We start from the raw sequence: 23,949 nt of genomic DNA, 5'->3' as shown, positions 1-23,949 counted from the left end.
TGGGGAACTAAGATCCCACATGCCCTCACATCCCGCATGGTGTGGCAAAAAAATAACAGAAACAAAGAAAGACATCATTAGAAGAAAATTTTTAAAAAAGAACAGGATTGACAAAGATGTAGAATCATTCATATTCAGTTAAAAGTATATATTTCACATGAGTGCATCTTAAAAACATAATGATGAGTGAAAGGAACTAAGAAATAGGATGAAATATATACAACATACCAGTTCTTGAATACTAGAAATACACACAAGACAAATGTTTTACAAGAATACATATGAATGAATGATAAGACTATTGTTTCAACAGGGTTTTTGTCTGTCCTTCACTAAAAATACAGCCCTTTAAAGGAAATAATTACTTTGCAGTACTTCTGAATTTAAAATAAGCCCAACAAATCAGTTTATTATATAATAACTATGTATTTATAACTGAAATTACTTAAATAAAAACTATTTTATATCTTGAATGACTCTCAATGAAACCATATTTAAATCAGATACAAGTAGGTATGTTTTTTCCCTAAAGCGATTCTTAGCTATTCCTCAATTTAGTTTTTTTATTCCTCTGACATTAAAAAATTTCCTTAAAGGAAACTTCATCTCCTCCCCAAGCAACAAGAAAAAAAAAAACAAAAAACAAAAAAAAAAACACAAAAAACTGGTATCTGTAGGAATATTTGGCTGAAAGTTTTCTGGGTTCTTTGGTTTTTATTTGTTTTATTATCTGTGACTGTTTGAATGGTCAAAACAAAATAAAGCTTGGATCAAGTCCTCCATCCTCTTGAGGAGGAGGCTGGCCCTAGGGTGGCCAGTGATGATAACTTACCACATATTATATGATAAACTATAAGGAAATAGTACCTGACTCAGAGAGGGAAAAGCCAAACCAGTCAACTTCCCTCAGATCCACTATTAGGGAAAAATAAGGGGATGGGGTGGGGAGATAAAACTGGTTTCTTTATTATGTCAAAATCAACTGTGCAGTTTTTAGTAACAAAATAAATCTGAGCTTCTTCCAGTCCTCAGAGAAGCTTACCCATGGTTTCCATCAACAGAAAATCACATTGGGAATACCAAGGTGGTTCTGTAGTATTTGATAACTTAGATTTGGCTTTAATTAAAAAAAAAAAAAAAGGCAACCTTCAATTAGTATCTTTCAGTCATTACAACTTTGACATAATCTGCCTTTATCTCTATGGAGTTATGGTTCAGGATAATGCCTTCTGCCCTATAACATTCCGAATCAAGAGTAAAGTGTAAAATGTCAGCTACTGTTGCTCTGGGTGGATCCCTGGGATACAGCAGTTTATATCAACAACTAGCACATGTAGCATTTAATTTTTGTGAAATGACAGCTCTTTTAGGATATCTGATTTCACAGAGCTTAGAGCCCATGGTGTGATGCAGGTGTGGCATGTGATACCGGGGAAGTATTGATAAGATACTAGGGGAAAGAAAGTACAGCAGGGAACCCTAATCAAGCTGCAGAGTGGCAGGGTTGTAGGGAGGAAGAGGATCAGGAAGGACTAAGCACATTTTTTTTTAAAGATTTTCAACAACAGAAAAAAATACATGAATGGACTTCCCTGCTCATCCATAGGCTACTCTAGCCAATCAGGTTTTTGCAGCTTTGTTCTCTGCATGTTAATTCTTCACACACAAACTTTTCTACACATGATTTATAATCAGTTTTTCCAAGTGGAAAACACCAGCCATTCTGCCCTTGAATCATTTTAAGAGTCTAGAGGGACAGCCTTGGCAATTAGCAACTGGGGCGGGGGTTAATCCCTAAGGAACTCCCGTTTCCTGCCTCTGCGACAGTTTTTGTCTAGGAAATAGAGTTAAGATCCACAGCCAAGTACGATGCTAGTTATCCTCACCAAAATGTATTCATTTATTTCCTACCACAAGTGGTACAATGCCTAATTTATAAGTTAAGAAACTGACACCCAGAGAGATTAAAGCAACTTGCCAAAAAGATCCAATAACAAGCATCAGGTGAAATTTGAATTCGAGACACATACATTGAAGACAAGAGCTCTTCTTATTAAATGGAAGCTGTCTCTTTGCCTTGATGAAATAACTTTATTTATGAAAGCAACTGTGATTTTATTTTCTAACTGTTCCTAGCAATGATGGTACTATTTGTTCTCTCTAAAAACATTTGGACAAAATTAACGCAAGTATTTTTGTCCACAAGAAGTTAAAAAAACATGCACACACAAAATCCGTGTTTACTCTGTGTATCTCCCACCAAGGGTGTAACCAGACTGGCAACAAGAAATATGATTCATGAGTAATATCTTGGCTGAGAGTTCTTAGCATCTCACATCTGACAGACCAGGGAAATGTTACATACACCTAATCACATTTTTCATTTGAGTTTCCTGTTCTCTTTCGTTCAAGTCCTTCCCAGTTCTCATACCAGGCACTCAAACACATAACGCCAAATACGGAATCATATTCAGAAATAGTAAAGAAATAACTTCCTAGAAGAATGCATCAAAGTAAATTACAAATAAAAATATACTACTAGCAACTAAATGCAACAATGTATTATGTAATTTAACGTGTTCTGAGCAATTCTTTCCATTAAAGAAAAATAAGATAATAACCTCAGAAAAAATCTACTCCAACATCAGAAACTATTCATCTTATTCTTCTATGATTAAAATAATATACTGTTATATTATCCTTAAAAGATGCTGACTTTTGACTTGAAGAGAAATTTAGGTGTCATGGAATGTTTTCCCTGCATATTCACTATAAATGTTCATGTCAACTATTTCTGCCTCCTCTGTTCCTTAACCCTATTATTAGGCTCAGCTTAGATGGATCTAGCTTATGCCAGTTCGTGAAACCTTGATGGCCAAATTTTCAGAAATTGTAGAGAGTCAGTGTCAAACCTTAATAGCCTAAAACCAGCCATGGTGAGAACATTTTACCAAAGAAGTCACCAAACACTAAAAATGGGGGCTCTGTGGGGTCTTTTCTTGAAGAGACAGTTGCTAAACATTTATTGGCAGACTACCATGCTCAGGCCTCACTAGCACTTTAGGAGTTTATACTTTTATTTACTTTATTATATCTCTTTTTCTTTTTAAACTCTGACTTACTGCTTCTATTTATTTATTTTTTCCCAAAGCCTACCCCTGAAAATATTTAGACTTAACCTCAAAGAGTTACAATATCATGACTAAGGATCTAAATTAAAAATAGTCTTTCACCAAAACAGTCTCACAGGAAACGTCTCCCTGAATCCTTATCTGATTGGCCTGATTTAGCTACTCTGCTATTTTGAAGGCAAAATCTATTCCTTGTGAGATTGCTGAGTAAATTTTTATTCTGATATGAATATTTTGCTTGAAGCTTATATATATGTTCCTCATAAAATATAAATGTATCAATGCTACAAATTCTACAGTCTTTTTGTCTAAGAAAATAATAAATGATACAGTGTTGAACATCACAGACCAGAATTAAGTATGAATCAATATAATGCCCAAAACAAAAAAGACTAATAGTCTAAAAGTTTCCCTGGTAGCTCAGACGGTAAAGCATCTGCCTGCAATGCAGGAGACCTGGGTTCAATCTCTGGGTCGGGAAGATATCCTGGAGAAGGAAGTGCCAACTCACTCCAATATTTTTGCCTGGAGAATTTCATGGACAGAGGAGCCTGGCAGGCTACAGTCAATGGGATGGCTAAGTTTTGGACACAACTGAGTGACTAACACACATACACACGGACTAAAAAAGTCTATTAGTAAAAGTCTATTAGTCTGCTTTTATTGAAGCAAGATGGTTGCAACTTCTATAAAGGCACTGAGAACTGAATTAGGCAGAATGTTTAATCACAGGGGCTGGGAAACAAAGAACAGGCTTTCCACAGATTCCTTTGCAAATAGGTTCTTGCTGCAACATAGGTTCAGCCAATCAAATCTACTCACCCAAGATTCTGAAAGGCACAAGTGAAACAGAAACCACACTCTTGCTGACATTCACAATGTGAAGCCACAGAGATTTCAAGATTCAGTAATTACCTTCTGGTTGCTGGGAGGCAGGATGCGACACATACGTCTGGCTGCCCATAATACTGTGTGTATTCTAGAGCAGAGTTTGGCAAACTTTTTCTTTAAGGGCTGGATAATAAATCTTGCCAAGTGGTTTCTGTTGCCAGTGTAGTGTGAAAGCAACCATAGACAACAGGTAAGTAAAAAGTATGGCTGCATCCTAATAAGTTTATGTACAGATACTGAAATTTCGTAAAATTTTCAGGTGACACAAAACACTATTCCAATCTTGTGTACTGCTGTTCAGAATGTAAGACGGTGTAGCCAGTTAGGAAACAGAGTGGAGGTTCCTCAAACAATTAAAAATAGAGCTATCATATGATCTAGCAACTCTACTTCTGGGCATTTATCTGAAGAAGATTAAAACACTAACTAAAGACATATACACCCCCCATGTTCACCTCAGCATTATATACAACCAAGATATGGAAACAATCAAAGTGTCCACTGACGAATGAAGAAAATGTGTACAAGAACTCAATGGAATATTATTCAGCCATAAAAGAAGGAAATTTGCCATTTGCGACTTCATGGGTGGGCCTTACGGGCATATGCTAAGTGAAATAAGTCAGACAGAGAAAAATAAGCGCCATATGATCTTACTTATAAGTGGAATCTAAAAAAACAAAAAATCAAGCTCCTAGTACAGAAAACAGTGTTGGTTGCCAGAGGTGAGGGGACGGGAGTGGGCAAATTGGGGAAGGGAGTCAAAATGTACAAATTTCCAGTTATAACAAGAGTTGAGTCATGAGGATATATGGACCAGCATGGCAACTGTAGTTAATAAGACTGCATTACATATTTGAAAGTGTTCAGAAAGTAAATCTTTAAAGTTACCATCGTAAGAACAAAAATGTAACCATGTGTGGTGATGGATGTTAAATAGAGTTATTGTAATGATGGTTTTGCAATATATACAAATACTGAATCATTAGCAGTACACCTTAAATTATAAAGTGTTGGACATCAATTATACCTCAATAATAACTTTTTAAAAACCTATTATTCTTCCTTTGACTTGTTCAACCGTTTAAAAACTGCAAAACTTCTTCTTAACTGAAAGGACACAGATAAATTCTTGAAGCCAGATTTTGCCTGCTGGCCACAGTTCATTAACCCTTACAATCGCATCCTGACCCACAGAGAAACCAGCAGCTCCCTTGATGGTCCAGCTCCATGGTATTGCATGGGAGATGCTTGTAAAAGGTCAACTGTGAGCTTAAAATCTGTTTCTTCAGCCCTTTCTATCTCTCCATAAACCGAGGAGCCTGGTGGGTTAGTCCATGGGGTCACAATGAGTTTGGACATGGCTAAGCCCACACATATACCCTTAATAAGCCTGTTCCTGCTTAAACTGGCTAGAATGAATTCTGTTCTCTGCAACTAAATCCTGACTGATTCACAGTACTACTATACATTCTTTAGTATCAAGCATCCAGTGGTCAAACGTTCAATGACTTTATAAACGTCATTATTTTTACAATTATTTTGTATGAATCAGGATCAAAATAAAGAATTATTGCTTTTTTTTTTTTTTTTACTATAAAAATCAAGCATCTTGGGACTTATATCCTCATCCCTTTTCCTGAATTTGAGTGATTCTATATCTGCATGAGAGCTAGAAATGGGAACCCAAAGAGCAAGAATTTGGCATTTTGAGTTAGCACTATCCAAGGAACAGAGAAACACTGAATATGGCAGACACAGGAATCTGGTGGGGGCTTCTGTGCAGCCGGGGTAGGTCATCCAGCTTGGCATGAGCCTGAAGAAAACACCTCTCAAGACTATCCAAGGGTCTCTGCTAAAAAAACTTTCTCATTAGTAATCTTATTCCCCATGTGCATTGTGCCCAGGAAAGCAGTGTCCTAGGTGGGATATGTCTGCGTTCCGAGAGAGTATCCTAATAGTGTAAACAAATACAATGGCACTCTGGTGACATGCTGCGAGCCTGTCTCTGAAAGCCACCCAAATGACTTCTGGGTTAAGTGGCAAAATTAAGTTTTCAGATTTATGTTAAGGGATCCATTCTGGAATCATATGATGCTCTCCAAGATAACTGCCCTCCTCTTAGGCTGTCTGGGCTCCTTACCAGGCTTCCTCAAACTTGTCTTGTCTGGCTCTCTAACTTCAACAATATAGGAAGATGAATTTGTTTTTTAAAGCACCATGTAATTAGAGATCATTTTTAAAATATTGATTAAAGAACATGAATCCCTGTAAATAACAAGGAATAGTATAATAAAAACTATTAAAGTCATCTTTGGAATCACCTACCTTTCAAAATTCTGTTACTATTACCCTTAACTAACTCAATCTAAATAAACACTAAAAATTGTAAAAAAAAAAAAAAAAAAAGAATTATTGCTAGTGGCAGATGATGTCCTTTAAGTCTCTCCACATGGGATTTGCCAGTTTGTACGGGCTGCTGCGTATGGGAAGAACTGTGTGCTCATCTATTAAGCAACAATTACGTGCCTGGCAGTGTTCTAGATGTTTGGAATAGAGAGGTGGAACATACCATTGTGATATGTATGTGTCCTTTGGGAGCTCAGATTCGCGTGAAAGAAAGAAAAACTAAATAAATCAATACACAAGTCTGGTGGTGATGGATGCAAGGAAAAAAGCAGCAAGCTTTGCAAATAAAATGCTCCGAGGTTGCTTGCTTGCTTGAGTATGCACAGTCAACTCAAAATGCCCTTCTGAGTTCACAGCAGAATAGAAACGTGAATGAATGAGGGAGTAATCCGTAAGAATTTCTAGGGGAAGAATTTTCCAGGCTGAGGGACAAGCAAAATCAAAGGCTGGAGGGAAGGACGTGCTTAGCATGGTTGGAGAATCCTAATGAAGCCAGCGAGGTTAAAGTGGGGGAGGAGGGGGGAATGTTAAGCTGCTGATTGTCTGCACTGTGATTCGGTGTTTACTTCTCTGGCTGCTCCAAATCCACTGATACCAAGGCGACAGCTCTGTACACGATCTCCTCCACTCGGCTAGGTTTTCCTACTCTTCTCTGCATAAAAACTGCATCTGTCTCTTTTCCTGCAGCCTCACCTGGCCTGCCATGCTGAGACCTCTATGCCACCTACTTTGGGAGAGCTCTGTTTAAGATGTCTGCACACAAATGTCTCCATTTGTTCTAAAGGTTACAGCTCTTCTTGCAGTCTGAGGCTTAGTTTTCTCCTCACTTCACTCAAGTTACAAGAATTCTTCCCTAGTCTTCATTCTTTTAGTTAGCATTAGGAAGGATAAGAGAATACAAATGCTTTTACTCAATTATCTTTATGTGGAAATCTTTTATCTACTGTAGATAAATTTAGACATGCATTAAGAGTAGATCTATAAAAACTGGTAACTCTTGTTTAAAAAAATTAGCACAGAATCAATTTTAATATATATTCAAGTATCTATAAGGAATATGACATTGTGAACTACAGTGATTTTCTACTATGATACTTACATTCAAGTTAAGAAATGATAAAAGGCCAACCAACGGGTACTAATATCCAAATGAATATGCAGTGAAATTAAGTAAACGTTGAAACAACAGAATAAATGTTAAGTAAATATAGCATTATTACTTCCAAGAACATAAGCTCTGGCTATGTTAATAAAGGCTGACTCGGTTTCTGATTTAAATAATTAACTGTCAAAATGCCTTGTACTTAGTATAAATCTATCTGCATAAAAAGTACTCTTTCGAATCATCTAAAGGTACTTTAAAAATATCAGCTCTTTTAAAGGCAAACATCTTCCTCAAGCTCAGTCATTCAGCTTAGTAAATAACTCTTGTCTTCAATGTAAAGTTGAAGTTTACCTAAATGTATAGTTTACTAAGTTATTACAACATTGATTAGTAAGTTCCAGTGATTATAAATAGTACGCAATTTTGTATGTGTTAACTTTCATTTCCTTGTTCATTTCTAACACTTCTTCTAACACATCCAGCAACTCTGTTAAGTGTTAGTAACAGAAAGTTAAACAGATTACCTTCTAAGGGTTCATAGTTAAGCTAAAAGATATTACAGAGGAATGTGATGGCTACCATAATAAACAATAAATAAACAAGATGCTATGACACAAAGGAACATTTAACAATCAATAGAGAAGATGACGTTTGAACTTAATCTTGGAAACTAAATAGGAGTTCATTCAGCTGACAAATAAGCCCACCCTTAATTTTGGCCATATACAGACCATGTGCATACTCAACAGATCCAGATCATATGCATACTCAAGAGAGGGCACAAACATGCTGCTGTCTCCTTCCAGTAGGTTAGCAGAGCTGGAGCACAGGGGAAAAGCTGGAAGTGAGGTCTGCGTAGAATAGGTAGACAAGGGCAGATCATAAAAGGCCATTCAGTCTGGGTTAACAAAAAATGCCGATTAAGCAAGAGAGTAATGTATGTTGACAGAATACTTCTAAGCACGGTGTGAAGTGTGCAATGGCTACTTTAATGATCCCTCAGTGATAAAAGCAGGGCCAGTGGAAGCGGGAGTGAGGGGCGATTGGATGGGAAATGTCACCAGTGCAGGGTTAACAATGTGGAAATGAGATGTCTTTCAGGATCAAATGAAACAGACAAAGAAGAATTAAGATTTCCAGACTGAGGTACTGGAAGAATGATAGTGTCGTCATCTAGGTAGGGCCCATTCTTTTATATACAGCACATGAAAGAGCCATGAGAAAATGTAAAGCAAAACAGAAACCCAGGAGGTAGGCTCAGAGGAAAGAGCAGACATACACTTAAATAACACGTCTAAAACAAGAGGTAATTTACTGGATAATAAGCAGAAATCTTCAAGTTAATTGATTGTGATATTATTTTTAATTTTCCAAATAGAAAAAACTATAAGCATACCTGCAAAACTTTTTTTAAAAAAGCATTTTTATCTACTGAAAAAGATTTTGTGAAATTTAATGTATGCTGAGGGTTAAAATAAATAATACAAAGAAGAAGACAGTAAAAATAATGAATATCCCACCACTGGGCCTCAGTTGGCCTTCCCAGAATCAATCATTGTGCTTAATTTCTTAAATATTTTTGCAAAGCTATGTAATATGTGTCTAAGCACAAAGATAAGTAATATAATATTATGCTCCTTTAATAGCCTATTAAAAATAAATGAGAAGATATATAAGTACTTCTTAAACATGATATTATATTAATCAATTTATAATGGTAGCACTTAAAATCTAGTAAATTAAAAATGGTATTTCTACTCACAAGTAATTTGCAATCTTAATCTACCAATAAACTCAATGGTAGTATAGATTAAAAATAAAACCCCACTAATTTCTTTTCCCATACACTGACCTTTAGGGGATTCCTTGAACAACAGGTTCAGAATGTGTGAACACAATAGGGCCCATTCCCCTGATGGTATTTTTACTCAAGACTTGAAATCTGGGCTCCAACTGGAAAGAAGGTGGAAAAGATAATGAATTTAGTCTCTTAATTCAGAATATTTTACTTGACATGGCTAGCCCAGGTCCACTAATTTTCTTACACAAGAGGGATTTTCAACCCTGGTTGGATACAGGAGTTAACTAGGGACCTTGAAAAAGGTTTCTGATGCCCAGGACCCACTCATTTGAATTGAAATCTTTGGGGCTGGAGCCCAAGTATTGCTTTCACAGGTTCTCCAGTTGATTCTAACATGCACCCAGGGTCGAGAACCACTGCCATAGAAACGTTAAGGTCAGATTTTATGGAAGGCACTCTTAACCTTTTTATCTTGTTAGTAAATAATGTAAATATTGTTCAGGTACTTTTAAAACTCTTGGGCATAGGTGGCTGTAAACCATCAGCGTGTTGCTAAGACAGGACAAAGTGACCCAGGAAATCTCACAGGGCAGTACTCAGTAGAGTTTCATCTTATATTCCCAGGACAAGACTAACAGCACAGGACAATCCTGCTCTGGATAACTGCATTATGGAAGAAAACAGGATCGAATGGTGGAAATGCTTTTAACTCTCCTTGGCTTACAAAGAAGTTACATACTTAGAGACAATCAGACTTGTATTAAAATTTAATAACCAAAGAGCCAGAGAGAGTGACTACTGCTTGACTGCAAAAAGTCAGAAGCTAAGTGAGAATATTAGACTACCAAGAAGTTGCATATTCAACACCTCTTTTATAGGGATTCTAATCTAGTGAACATGGAAGAAATTAAGCCTGTGATGTCCAATATGGCAGTCATTAGCCATACTTTATAATAAAGCATACATAAACATTAGCACTTCCCACTCACGGATATAATATTCCAACCATCTCATCAAGACAAGTAGGAGGACAACAATCAGTACAAAATGTTCTTCTACCTCTTTGATGTTGTCTTAGGGCTTCATTGCTTTTTCAGAGGAGCATAACTAATTGCAAACCATAACCAGAAAGATACACCTCCTTTGTTTTATTCACCATCTCCAGTATCATTAGTTACTGATATATCCGAGATTCTTTGCCTTCCTTTGAACCTCACACTCCTGCTCTGTGGCCAAGGGAATCACAAAAAAAAACACTACTAGCAAAAAGCTAAGTCTGCATCCCACAGACAAAACCAACAGAAACAACAGCTTTCAATAGCAACTGGAGAATGCTGTCCCTTAGAACTCCAGGGACATGAGCATAAACCTAAGATTTAATACTTAATTTGTCATCTGGAGCTTACACAAAATGAAGACAGTGATCTCCCAGATGAGCTTCCATTGTGGCTAAACAGTCTGGCTTTAATAATGAAAAAAATGAACAAACACATATAAAGAGACTGGATGTTATGGTGTGATAGCTGTCTATGCAGTCACACTCAATTTTTAGGGAAAAAAAAAATCAACTGTTTGATTGATTTAAAAATCTAGCAGCTCTCACTATGATTCTGTTCTTAATACATCCCTGAGAGAAACAATCTGCTTGTAATACCTCATCATATCTTCCATAAGTCAAATAAAAATTACTAAAATTCAGGTCGTATTTTATCTAGGAAGACAAGATTGATCCACGTAAAAACCTCACATGAATATGAATAAAAGTAGGAGGCAACATACATCCTCAGTATAAGATAAGACCAAAGCCTGTCTTACCATAAATTATGTAGGTCTGATGTGTGAACACTAAAGTCTGAGTTCATTAAAATTCCATAATTCAAATATTTGAAAAATCAATAAGCTGGCAGTTTCTTATCAAGTATACTTATCATGTACCTGGTAATCCGGCTCTTAGACATTTGCCACTAAACAGGGGTTGGAAAAGTATGGCCATGTGCCATTCCAGTTTTGTAAATAAAGTCTTATTGGAACACAGCCACATCCATTCAAAAATTTATGTATTGTATATGGCTATTTTCATCCTACAAGAGCAGAGTAGTCACAACAGAGATCATATGGCCTAAAATATAGCCTGTCTAGTCCTTTACAGAAAAAAGTTTGCCAACTTGTATACTTGAGAAATAACTTATGATGACACAAAAACTATACACAAAAATTTGCTGTTGTTCTTTAGTCACTAACTGGTGTCAGACTTTTTTGCAACCCCATGGACTATAGTCCCGCAGGCTCCTGTGTTCATGGGCTTTCCCAGGAAAGAATACTGAAGTGGGTTGCCATTTTCTTCTGCAGGGGATCTTCCCAACCCAGGGATCAAACCTACGTCTCCTACATTGACAGACGAGTTCTTTACCACTTAGCCACCGGGGAAGCCCATACACAAAAGTTTACAGAAACTCTATTTGTTATTGCCAGAAAAATGGAAACACCCCAAATGTCCTTCCATGAGTTAATGGATATACAAACTGTGGCACACACGTGTAACTCAACAGTAAAAGTGAATAAACCCCTGATACACACAATAACTTGAACAAAGGCATTATGTTGAATGAAAGAAAAGGCTCAAAAGGTCACATACTGCATGATTCCAATTATAGGGTACTTTTAAAAAGAGAAAACTTTACTGATGACATTAGCATTTGCCAGGCGCTAGAGTTGGAGAGAATGTGTATAAGCAGAATAAGGAAGTTTTAAGGGTGATAAAAGTATTCTAGTTTATACTATGGTACAGGTTATCCTAATCTGGGTATCTAACAAAGTTCATAGAACTATATACCAAAGAAAGACAAAAATGTTAAAAAAACAGTATGGTAGGTTAAAGAAAAACAAGAAACTCACAAGGAAAGTCTCTAGAAATTTAGGCCAAAGAATGAGAGCTTACTAAGGAAGATAAGATCATCAAGTGTGGTCTAAGTCACTATACTCTTGGGTTTTAGTTCTAGTTTTATCACTGACTCACTATAAAGCATTAAATCAGAGAGAGGACTTTTCTGACTTTTGTGCACACAAGTTGACGGGTGAAATCTGAAGATTAACATAAAACCCTCAATGCAATTATTTCCCCTGTCGAATACAACACATCACATGAAGAAATACTGCAATTCACGTTACCTCGGAGTACCCCATTCTGCTCTCCAGATTAGCCATAAATACACAGGTGTGTTTTATACCAGAGTTGTCAGCCCTTTTTCCACACTCAACATCTCCAAGCTCTCTAGAAAATCTGGCATCTTCTTTCATACACACACTGGAAGATTCTATCACAAATGTTTCGGTGCTGTCGTTTCGTCACTCAGTCATGTCTGAGTCTTTTGTGACCCCAAGGACCATAGCCCGGCAGGCTCCTCTGTCCATGGGATTCTCCAGGCAAGATACTGGAGTGGGGGGTTGCCATGTCCTTCTCCAGGGACTGTACCTGGTTCTCCTGCACGTTTCCTGTGTTTCAGGCTTAGTTCTGTACGAGTTCTGTTCTCTAATTTTCTTTAGGGCAGTCAGTCCAGGAGACTGCCTGTGAGCAGGGTATAAACTAACTGACACCTACATTTAATCAAAAGATAAATCTGGCAAAAAAACAACAACATAATTTTCAGCGTAAATAAGAGGCATGGTAATTAGTTCTTTCGCAGACTCAACAATAAAGACAGCTTATAGAATAGTTATATATTTTGTAAAGCCAATAAAATAGGTAAAAAATTATTAAACAAATAGGAAAAAACTGGAAGATTAAAATCCCTGTACCAGTAAGAACAGTCAGACTAAGTGCCTCCATTGTGTATAATTAATAGACCATGTCTCAAGTTACAATCTGGAAGACAAAGAACTCAGGAATGACCATTAATTGTAAATCACCTACACTGACATCAAAGAGTAGAAACATTTTTAAAGGGCAAAATAAATTTTTCATCATGACAGAAAACACATCTAAAACTCTCCAGAATCTTCCAGTGACTTTAAAATGTCAACAAATTACAGGACTTCCTGGTGGTTCAGTGGCTAAGACTCTGAGGTCCCAATGTAGGGGGCCTGGGTTAGATCCCTGGTCAGAGAACTAGATCCCACACACCTCAACTGAGACTCAGCACAGCCAAATAAATCAATACTTTTTAAAAATTAAAAACTAAAATGCCAACAAATTCGTAAGATACTTTCAAAAAGAAGAGCCCATTTCCCTTTCTCCTGAATGGGGAACTACTGACAAATAGGACGCTGGAAGTAATACTATGTAACTTCCAAGACTAGGTCATTAAAAAGAATCCAAATCCTAGCCCTGCCATTTATATTATTAATAATTCCTCTCTCAGGTCTATTGTTAGGATCAGAGATAATACATGAAAAGCCTTTTACATGGTGCCAGAACATTAAAAGCTCAACAGATAGCTTCTAACCAACCATTTACAGTTCACAAAGGCTCCTGGAAGGTGGCTATTATCAAAAGTTAAAGATGAAAAAAGTTTTATTATGTTGTTAAATGAATGAAAGTGACAAACTGCTGAAATCAAATGAAACTACAAAAAGTAAAAGATTTTCAGGAAAAAAAAATCCTGCTTTCTATTAGGCTGAATCAAATAAAATGCCATTTTTGTTATGTCAGAAAGGGTAGAGTATCAGCAATTTCATAGGGTTAAAACTGGCAGGGACTCCCCTGGTGGTCTAGTGGCTAAGACTCTGCATTTCCCAATACAGGGCACCTGGGTTCAATTCCTGGTTAGGAAACTAGATACTATATGCTGCAACTAAGGCCCCACATACCTCAATAAAGACCTGACACAGTCAAATAAATAGTAAACAGTAAAAAAAAAAAAAATCATTATCGCAGTTATACAAAAAAAAAAAAAATACGTGGGTGAGCAAAGAAATATTATGGAAAAGATGTCTTCTTATTACTAAAGACTGAAGACTGAAATAAATTCATATCTCACAAGTTATAACATAAGGAAAATAGAAGCCAAGACTGCCATGAAATGAACTAGCCAATCTTTTTCTCATCATCATTTTAATGTCAGTTATTAATCCAGCCTATTCTGAGATCAAAAAAAAGTTAAATATATTTGTGTACCATTACAGCATTCTCTTAGAGAAATATCCCTAGGAGGCATTAAAAGTGAGGGAAATAATGGCTTACAGAAATGTCTTAAGAAAAATTCACAGATTTTAGATTATAGTGCAATATAAAACATGTTTTTCAACAAGCAAGACATCACTTTCTCCAAATCAGACAAAAGATGGATCTTATAATTGGAAAATTAGCACCTTGAAAAAAAAATACAAATTCTCATTTATTTAATTAACATTCACTGAGAGCCAGATACTGGATGTTGCCATCTAGGTAAACACAGAGAAAACACTGATAGTTTGACTATATTCATGATAGAAAGGAGAAAATTACTCATTATGAGCTCCTTTTAATTTGTCATTTTAAATGGCAAGTATTCTGACTTAACGGAGAAGGCAATGGCACCCCACTCCAGTACTCTTGCCTGGAAAATCCCATGGACAGAGGAGCCTGGTAGGCTACAGTCCATGGGGTTGCTAAGAGTCGGACACGACTGAGCAACTTCACTTTCACTTTTCACTTTCATGCATGGAGAAGGAAATGGCAACCCACTCCAGTGTTCTTGTCTGGAGAATCCCAGGGACAGGGGAGCCTGGTGGGCTGCCGTCTATGGGTCGCACAGAGTTGGACACGACTGAAGAGACTTAGCAGCAGCAGCAGCAGCATTCTGACTTAATTACATTCAATAGTAATGGAATTATTTCTAAAGATCATCTATCCTATGCTTAAAATCCTATTCATATCTATTTATGAGTTAAATTTTAGGTACTCACTGAATATTCAAACTCTATAAATACTACTGTCCACATTTTACAGAAGACGAGACTGAGGCACAGAGAGGTTAAGTAACTATAACTAGCCCAAGGTCACATACTAGTAAGGGGTAGTAGAGCCTAGAGTTAATCGGGCTGTATGGCTCCAGAGTTAGCGTTCTTAATGACTTTATCATGCTGCCTCTCATATTCAACTTCATTACCATAACTCTCAGATTCAACTTGATTAGCGTGGATCCAAATGCAGCCGACTTTCTGGTACCAACTCTATTCTCAGGCACAGTATTTAAAAATCTCAGATTCATTAATTCGTTAATAACTTTTCACTGATCTTAGCTTATTGTATGGAGCAACAAAAAACAAACTGTCGAATCATTTGTTACAAGTGGGTAACAAATCTGAACCAAAGATCACTCACATGGACAATGACAAAATATCTACTGCCTCATGAACTAGTACGATGACCCTGATTTAGACACAGACACAAGAGATCAAACAACTGGTAGGAACAAAAAGAAAACTTGGTATAGAATACACATGCGGTTACTGAGCGTCGCGGCAGCAGACTTACTGCTCAGTTCTGCTCCAGTCCCCGGAACAGCCGCTCCGAAGGACGATCAGGCTTTTGAAAAAAAAAAAGAATACACATGCGAAGAATCAAAGATGACCCAGAAAAAGTATTTTGAGGAATGAATGTTTGAGAAGTGATTTTGATCATTATAATGTTCTACTATGGATTGGCAAACTACAGCTCATGGGTCAAATTTGAGCCAAATTTACTTTGTAAATAAAGTTTTATTGCAACATAACTATGTTCATATGTACTGTCTAAGGCTCCTTCTGTGGAACAGCAGAGTTGAATAAGTGCAACAGATTTTTGGCCCACAAGGCCTAATATATTTACATGGAGGACTTTTACAGAAAGTTTGCTGACCTGGTGTGTTATACTTAACAATATTAAGCAGAAAATAAATGTAAAAAACATGATCTGATCTTAAAAAGTGACTCTTACTTTATATAAGCATTTAGTTCAGTCGCTCAGTCATGTCCGACTCTTTGCGACCCCATGAGTTGCAGCACGCCAGGCCTCCGTGTCCATCACCAACTCCCGGAGTTCACTCAGACTCACGTCCATTGAGTCAGTGATGCCATCCAGCCATCTCATCCTCTGTCGTCCCCTTCTCCTCCTGCCCCCAATCCCTCCCAGCATCAGAGTCTTTTCCAATGAGTCAACTCTTTGCATGAGGTGGCCAAAGTACTGGAGTTTCAGCTTTAGCATCATTCCTTCAAAAGAACACCCAGGAGTGATCTTCAGAATGGACTGGTTGGATCTCCTTGCAGTCCAAGGGACTCTCAAGAGTCCTCTCCAACACCACAATTCAAAAGCATCAATTCTTCGGCACTCAGCTTTCTTCACAGTCCAACTCTCACATCCGTACACGACTACTGAAAAAACCACAGCCTTGACTAGACGGACCTTTGTTGGCAAAGTAATGTCTCTGCTTTTTAATATGCTATCTAGGTTGGTCATAACTTTCCCTCCAAGGAGTAAGCGTCTTTTAATTTCATGGCTCCAATCACCATCAGCAGTGATTTTGGATGGTAGGTGTTGCAAGAGGGCATCAGAGGGCAGACACACAGAAACCATAATCACAGAAAACTAGTCAATCTAATCACACTAGGACCACAGCCTTGTCTAACTCAATGAAACTAAGCCATGCCTTGTGGGGCCACCCAAGACGGGCGGGTCATGGTGGAGAGGTCTGACAGAATGTGGTCCACTGGAGAAGGGAATGGCAAACCACTTCAGTATTCTTGCCTTGAGAACCTCATGAACAGTATATAAGCATTAATGAATATCAAACGTATTCTAGGCTAGGGACTTGCAGTTAAATACAAAATATCATCAAAATCAAGTTACCATCAATCACAGTTCAGTTCATTTCAGTCACTCAGTCATGTCCGAATCTTTGTGACCCCATGGACTGCAGCACACCAGGCTTCCCTGTCCATCACCAACTCCTAGAGCTTACTCAAATTCATATCCATTGAGTCAGTGACGCCATCCAACCATCTAATCCTTTGTCATTCCCTTCTCCTCCTGCCTTCAATCTTTCCCAGCATTGGGCTCTTTTCAATTGAGTCAGTTCTTCACATCAGGTGGCCAGAATATTTGGGAGTTTCAGCTCCAGAATCAGTCCTTCCAATGCACATTCAGGACTGATTTCCTTTAGGATTGACTGGTTGGATCTGCTTGCGGCCCAGGGGACTTAAGAGTCTTCTCCAACACCACAGTTCAAAAGCATCAATTTTTCAGCACTCAGCTTTCTTTATAGTCCAACTTTCACATCCATACATGACCACTGGAAAAACCATAGCTTTGACTAGACGGACCTTTATTGGCAGAGAAATGTCTCTGCTTTTTAGTATGATGTCTATGTTGGTCATAGCTTTTCCATCAATTACAAGGCAACTGTTATCTTATGTACCACCAAGAAAATACACTGCCAATTACAAAGAAAATACATAACTTCATATTATATTTACTGTAAGATAATTCTAATTTCAAAATTCTAAAAATGAGAAAAAAAGGTTTTTTAGAATTAATGGAATATAGCGTATCATTCCACAATGATATAAATTCATAAATGAAAGGTAATTGGGTTGTGATAAATTTACTAAATGGGATTTTCCACTTTATCACAGGGTACTTGAGGTTCTTCTGTAATACTGTGCCAATGAATTAGAGGTAGACTTCACAGATTCAAATTTAACACTCTACCTTTGCCTTCAAAGTATTAGATTATCCAATTTTATATCTGATAATGAACAATTTAATACACAATTGAGAATTCTGTGTTAATAATTACAAAGCTTTAATACACAAGAGTGGAATTTTTTTTTTTTGGCTGCCCTGTGGCATGCGTGATCTTAGTTTCCCAACCAGGGATGGAATCTGTGCCCTGTCAATGGAGCACACAGTCCTAACCATTGGACTGGCAGGGAAGTCCTGAGTGAAAATTTCTATAATACTGTTTTAATTCATTTTCAATCAACAGTTAGAACTGGACATGGAACAACAGACTGGTTCCATGGTTTCCGAATAGGAAAAGGAGTACATCAAGGCTGTATATTGTCACCCTGTTTATTTAACTTATATGCAGAGAACATCATGAGAAATGCTGGGCTGGAGGAAGCACAAGCTGGAATCAAGATTGCCAGGAGAAATATCAATAACCTCACATATGCAGATGACACCACCCTTATGGCAAAAAATGAAGAAGAACTAAAGAGCCGCTTGATGAAAGGGAGAGGAGAGTGAAAAAGTTGGCTTAAAGCTCAACATTCAGAAAACTAAGATCATGGCATCCAGTCCCGTCACTTCATGGGAAATAGATGGGGAAACGATGGGGACAGTGTCAGACTTTATTTTTCTGGGCTCCAAAATCACTGCAGATGGTGATTGCAGCCATGAAATTAAAAGATGCTTACTCCTTGGAAGGAAAGTTATGACCAACCTAGACAGCATATTAAAAAGCAGAGACATTACTTTGCCAACAAAGGTTCGTCTAGTCAAGGCCATGGTTTATCCAGTGGTCATGTATGGATGTGAGACTTGGACTGTGAAGAAAGCTGAGCGCCAAAGAATTGATGCTTGTGAACTGTGGTGTTGGAGAAGACTCTTGAGAGTCCCTTGGACTGCAAGGAGATTCGGTCAGTCCATCCTAAAGGAGATCGGTCCTGGGTATTCATTGGAAGGACTGATGCTGAAGCTGAAACTCTAGTACTTTGGCCACCTCATGAGAAGAGCTGACTGACTCATTTGAAAAGACCCTAATGCTGGGAAAGATTGAGGGCAGGAGGAGAAGGGGACGACAGAGGATGAGATGGTTGGATGGCATCACTGATTCAATGGACATGAGTTTGGGTGATCTCCGGGAGTTGGTGTAGGACAGGGAGGCCTGGCGTGTTGTGGTTCATGGGGTCGCAAAGAGTCAGACACGACTGAGTGACTAAACTGAACTGAATTTACTCTCCTGCTCATTAGACTTCAAACATATTTCAAAACAAACCTTTATCTCAGTGTTTCATTATTTAAGAGATAATCTTCTTTGAAAGCAGCAGAGTTATAACAGTTTAAGAAAAACAGGACAAAAATAGTGTATGAACATTTAGCATAGAAGAGTTTTCAGATATTTAAGATACCGTGCTACACACTCATATGTTTCTGTGTTATATGTTTATATCTGTCTTTCTCCATAACACTGATGAGAATAGGGGAAGAGCACTGAAGATGCACTGAGGAAACAATCTGTTTCAGAGTGGCTTGCCTGCTCAAAGATACATACACCAATGAACTAAAAGCAAGGAAAGGGAAAATAAGGAATATTGAGTATTTACTATGTATCAGACACTGTCCTGGGCACTTTGGAAAACTTAATTCATTTAATCTTCAAAACAACTCTCCTCTTACTCCTTTTAGCAGATAAAACACTGAGACTCAGAGAGGTAGAATTTCAAAGTCATACAACTAGTAGGTGTCTAGTTATTCATTCAACAAGTGGTAGGGTGGAGCTTTAGACTTTTTTCTCATACACCATTCAGTTTAGCTGCTCAGTCGTGTCCAATTCTTTGCGATCCCATGGACTGCAGCACACCAGGCCTCACTGTCCATCACCAGCTCCCAGAGCCTACTCAAACTCACATCCATCGCGCCAGTGATGCCATCCAACCATCTAACAATCTCATTCTCTGTCATTCCCTTCTCCTCCCACCTTCAATCTTTCCCAGCATTGGGGTCTTTTCCAATGAGTCAGTTCTTCACATATGGTGGCCAAAGTATTTGAATTTCAGCTTCAACATCAATCCTTCCAATGAATATTCAGGACTGATTTCCTTTAGGATTGACTGACCGAATCTCCTTGCTGTCCAAAGGACTCTCAAGAGTCTTCTCCAACACCACAGTTCAAATGCATCAATTCTTTGGCACTCAGCTTTCTATACAGTCCAACTGTCACATCCATACATGACTACTGGTAAAACCACAGCTTTGACTACACAGATCTTTGTTGGTAAAGTAATGTCTCTGCTTTTTAATATGCTGTCTAGGTTGGTCACAGCTTTTCTTCCAAGGAACAAGCCTCTTTCAATTTCATGGCTGCAATCACCATCTGCAGTGATTTTGGAACCCTCAAAAACAAAGTCTCTCACTGTTTCCATTGTTTCCCCATCTATTTGCCATGAAGTGATGGGACCAGATGCCATGATCATATACCATACTACCATCAAATTGAAGGGGAAAAAAAGCACATACTGTTTAATACATGCTAGAAATAAACCAAACTTTCTGTGCTGCAGTTTTATCTTTTGTTTTTTCACAAAGCAAAGCAAGAATGTTGCCCACACATGCAAATTCTGAAAGCTAGAGTTCCTAGGGCATTCCCTCCCTAGAAATGATCTCATTCATTCCACAACTTTGAATACCATCTGTATATCTCATCTCAAACCTCTGAGCTCCAGGACTGCATAACCGTCTGCCATCTGACATGTCCACTAGATGACTTACAAACATCGCAAAATTAACATTATCAAAAATAAACTCAATTTTCCTCCTCACTGAGCTCAGGTTTTGCTCAAGCCAAAAAAGCCCTGAGTATTGTCCTTACTTCCCTTGTCCCTCACACTTCATACTAAGTCCCACTGGTTCTACCTACAAAATACCTCAAACCTGTCCTCGTCTCTCCCACCACTTGCTCCCATCACTTTAGAACACACTTCCATCATCATTCATGTGGACTACTATAATGACCTCCTTTCCGTTCTCCCACTTCCTCTACTGACTTTGCTTTCTGCAGGCAAAAAGTTTGGGGTTTTTTTGTTGTTGTTAGTAAAAACTGTAATTTCAAAATCCTTCCAAGGTTTCCAATACGCTGAATATAATCCATACTCCTCATCACAGTCTCTTAAACTAGATAGTATGGTCTCTTTCTGCCTCTCAAACTTCATTCCACTCTCGCCACGGGCACCCCCAGGCATCCTTTCCACACCAACTGTTCACACTGCAGGGCGATCCCTTTGCCTGTGAGCTCTCGGCAGGGAAAACTCCTTCAGTTTTCAGCTTCAAGGTCACTTTCCCTGACAACCTTTTTCTAACAGTGTGGCAGTATCTGTCTCCCCATAATTCTCCATCACTTCGCTTTCTTTATTTCCTCCACAGATGTCTATTAATCTATTACCTGCTCTCCAACAGATAAACACAAAGTGGAAAAATGTCTATTCTACTCACCAATACATACCCAGCCTAGTAAAATGTCTGACTCATATTACAGACTCGAATTTTTCTGAATGACCAAGTTATATACATATATTAGGCTAAAAAGACTAATTTTTCTACAATTAATTTAAACTGTTTTCAGCTACAAGTTTAAAAATTCTCATTTTCTATCTTAACCGTATGTAACTATGGCTTGCAAATAGATGTGTTTGGTTTTTTTGAAGACCCAATAAGCCTTAAAAGTAATGAATTCCGTGTCACATTCATTTTACAGACAATATAAAACTTACATGACTTTATATCCAGAATCTAAGTGAAAGAGTTACAATAAAAATATGAATATTTAAAAACAATTAGCTCATTTCAGTAGTCATAGTAATGTACAATCTAGTTACTTTGTATCATCAAAAATAAGTAAAATATTTTAAGGGAATATTCTTTTTTATTTTTGGTTGTGCTGGGTCTTTGCTGCTTTAAGGGTTCTTCTCTAGCTACAGGCACACAGGCTTCTCATTGCAGTGATTTCTCTTGTTGTAGAGCATGGGCTCTAGGGTGTGGGGGCTTCAGTACTTGCAGTGCATGGACTCATTTGTGGCTCCCAGGCTCTGCACACAGGCCAATGGGTGGCAGTTCCTGAGCTGAGTTGCTCCACGACATGTGGGAACCTCCAGCATCAGGGACTGAACCCTTGTCTTCTGCAAAGGCAGGCGGATTCTTTACTGCAGAGCCACCAAGGAAGCCCTAAGGGAATACTTTAAAAATTTATTTCCATCTGAACAAATGTATTTCATAAGAAAGGAAAATGACTTATTTTGGTCACCTTCAAGGGAGAATCCCAAGTGACTCAAGAATCCACCTGCCAATGTAGGAGCTACAGGAGACACAGGTTCAATCCCTGCATTGGGAAGATCTCCTGGAGGAAGAAATGGCAACCCATTCCAATATACTTGCCTGGACAATCTCATGGACCGAGAAGCCTGGCAGCGTACAATCTATGGGGTTGCAAAGAGTCAGACACGACTGAACAAGACTGAACAAGGGAGAATCATAAATGACTATTCCCTTCTGTAGTGATTAGTTATAAAATTTACCCATAAATTCTTTGATACTCCTTTCAAAGATAGAGCCTCTTCTTAACTGTGAGTTAAGGACAGACTGTAATGGCAGTGACTGTGTGTGATCATGTCATGAAAGGCACTGTGGGCTTCCTCCTCCTTCCCTCTCTTGGATCACGTGCTCTGAAGGAAGCTGACTTCCATGTCAGGAGGATACTCAAGTAGCCCTACGGAGAGGTCCACGTCAACAGGAACTGATGCTTCCTGATGACAGGCCTTCTGTTAACACCTATATGAGCCAGCTATAATGGAAGAATCCTGGGGCCCCAGTCAAGTCTTCCAATAGCTCTGACCAACGTCTTGATGACTACAGCCTCATAAGAGATTCTAACCCAGAACATACCAGCTAAACCACTCCTGAATGCCTGACCTACCGAAACCATAAGATAATTTAAAAAAAAAAATTTTTTTTTAGTTTTAGGGCAATTTATATCACAGCAACAGGTACACATTCATTCATTCAATAAATTATCAGTCTGTGCCTACTATGTCCCAGTTACCAGGCCCCATAGACACAGAGGACAAATAAGACACTATCTCTATCATATGATGAGGCATGTAGGATCCCAGCTCCCCAACCAGGGATTGAACCTGCACCCCCTGCATTGGAAGGGGAAGTGCCAACCACTGGACCACCATGGAAGCCCCAGTAAAAGTGCTTTAAAAAGGAAAATAACAAGACCCTACCTGTACACCTAGCACATGTCAGATTTCAAAAAAACGGAGAGGAAGATGAGAAGTTGTTGCAGAAGCAAGAATGGATGAGGGTATAAATATCTACATGTAAAGAGTGAAGAAATCACTGGAGAGGACACTTAAAGGGACTGAATATATAAGCTTCAGTTGAGTAGAAGAATGTGTGATATCCTATACTCTGGGCTTCACCTAAAGGCAGTAGGGAGACATGCAGAATTTCCAAAAGGAGAGTAAGAAAATTAGATCATCATTCTACCAAGAGGACTCAGGTTGCAGAGGCTGCAGAGTAGAAAAGGGCTCCAAAGGAGCTCTCTCTAATCCAGACAGGAAATCAGAGCCATTCAGTTTAGGTAGGATGATGGCCTGAAAACCATTAGCAACAAAGGACCAAAAGTAGTATGAAATCAATAGATAAAAAGGTACAAAAACAGAACTTTGGGATTCTATTTGAAATCACATGTCATCAACATTTCAAAACTCAAAACAGGGAAAAATAACAGTACTATAAAGGTATTCTGAACAAATAAAAAATGTAATTGGTATATGTTACATACCAAATTAATAAAATTCACCAGCACATTTTGAAAATAGACATGAATTTTAAAATATGACTGTCCAAATAAACAGGAGCTATAAAGTCAATA

General features: G+C 38.1%; 1 protein-coding gene across 11 annotated transcripts in view; it reads right to left on the bottom strand.

Annotated features, from left to right (window-relative positions):
• The window catches only part of WDFY3 (WD repeat and FYVE domain containing 3), a 283,117-nt gene that overhangs the window by 212,050 nt on the left and 47,118 nt on the right, over nucleotides 1-23,949 (bottom strand). Inside the window, exon 1 of one of the 11 annotated variants that reach the window (XM_086407524.1) lies at nucleotides 9,389-9,492. The exons of the other annotated variants lie outside the window; for them this stretch is intronic. The gene's annotated coding sequence lies outside the window, so the exon portion shown is untranslated. Of the gene's footprint in view, nucleotides 1-9,388; nucleotides 9,493-23,949 lie in introns of those variants that run through there. 11 annotated transcript variants of the gene reach the window in all.

Source organism: Bos grunniens, chromosome 6 (assembly GCF_055505025.1).
Source record: "Bos grunniens cultivar Pamir isolate PY7600 chromosome 6, Bosgru_T2T1.0, whole genome shotgun sequence".
Taxonomy (NCBI): domain Eukaryota; kingdom Metazoa; phylum Chordata; class Mammalia; order Artiodactyla; family Bovidae; genus Bos; species Bos grunniens.
The sequence above is the reverse complement of the archived record's forward strand: the minus strand, read 5'-3'. Positions and strand labels throughout refer to the sequence as shown.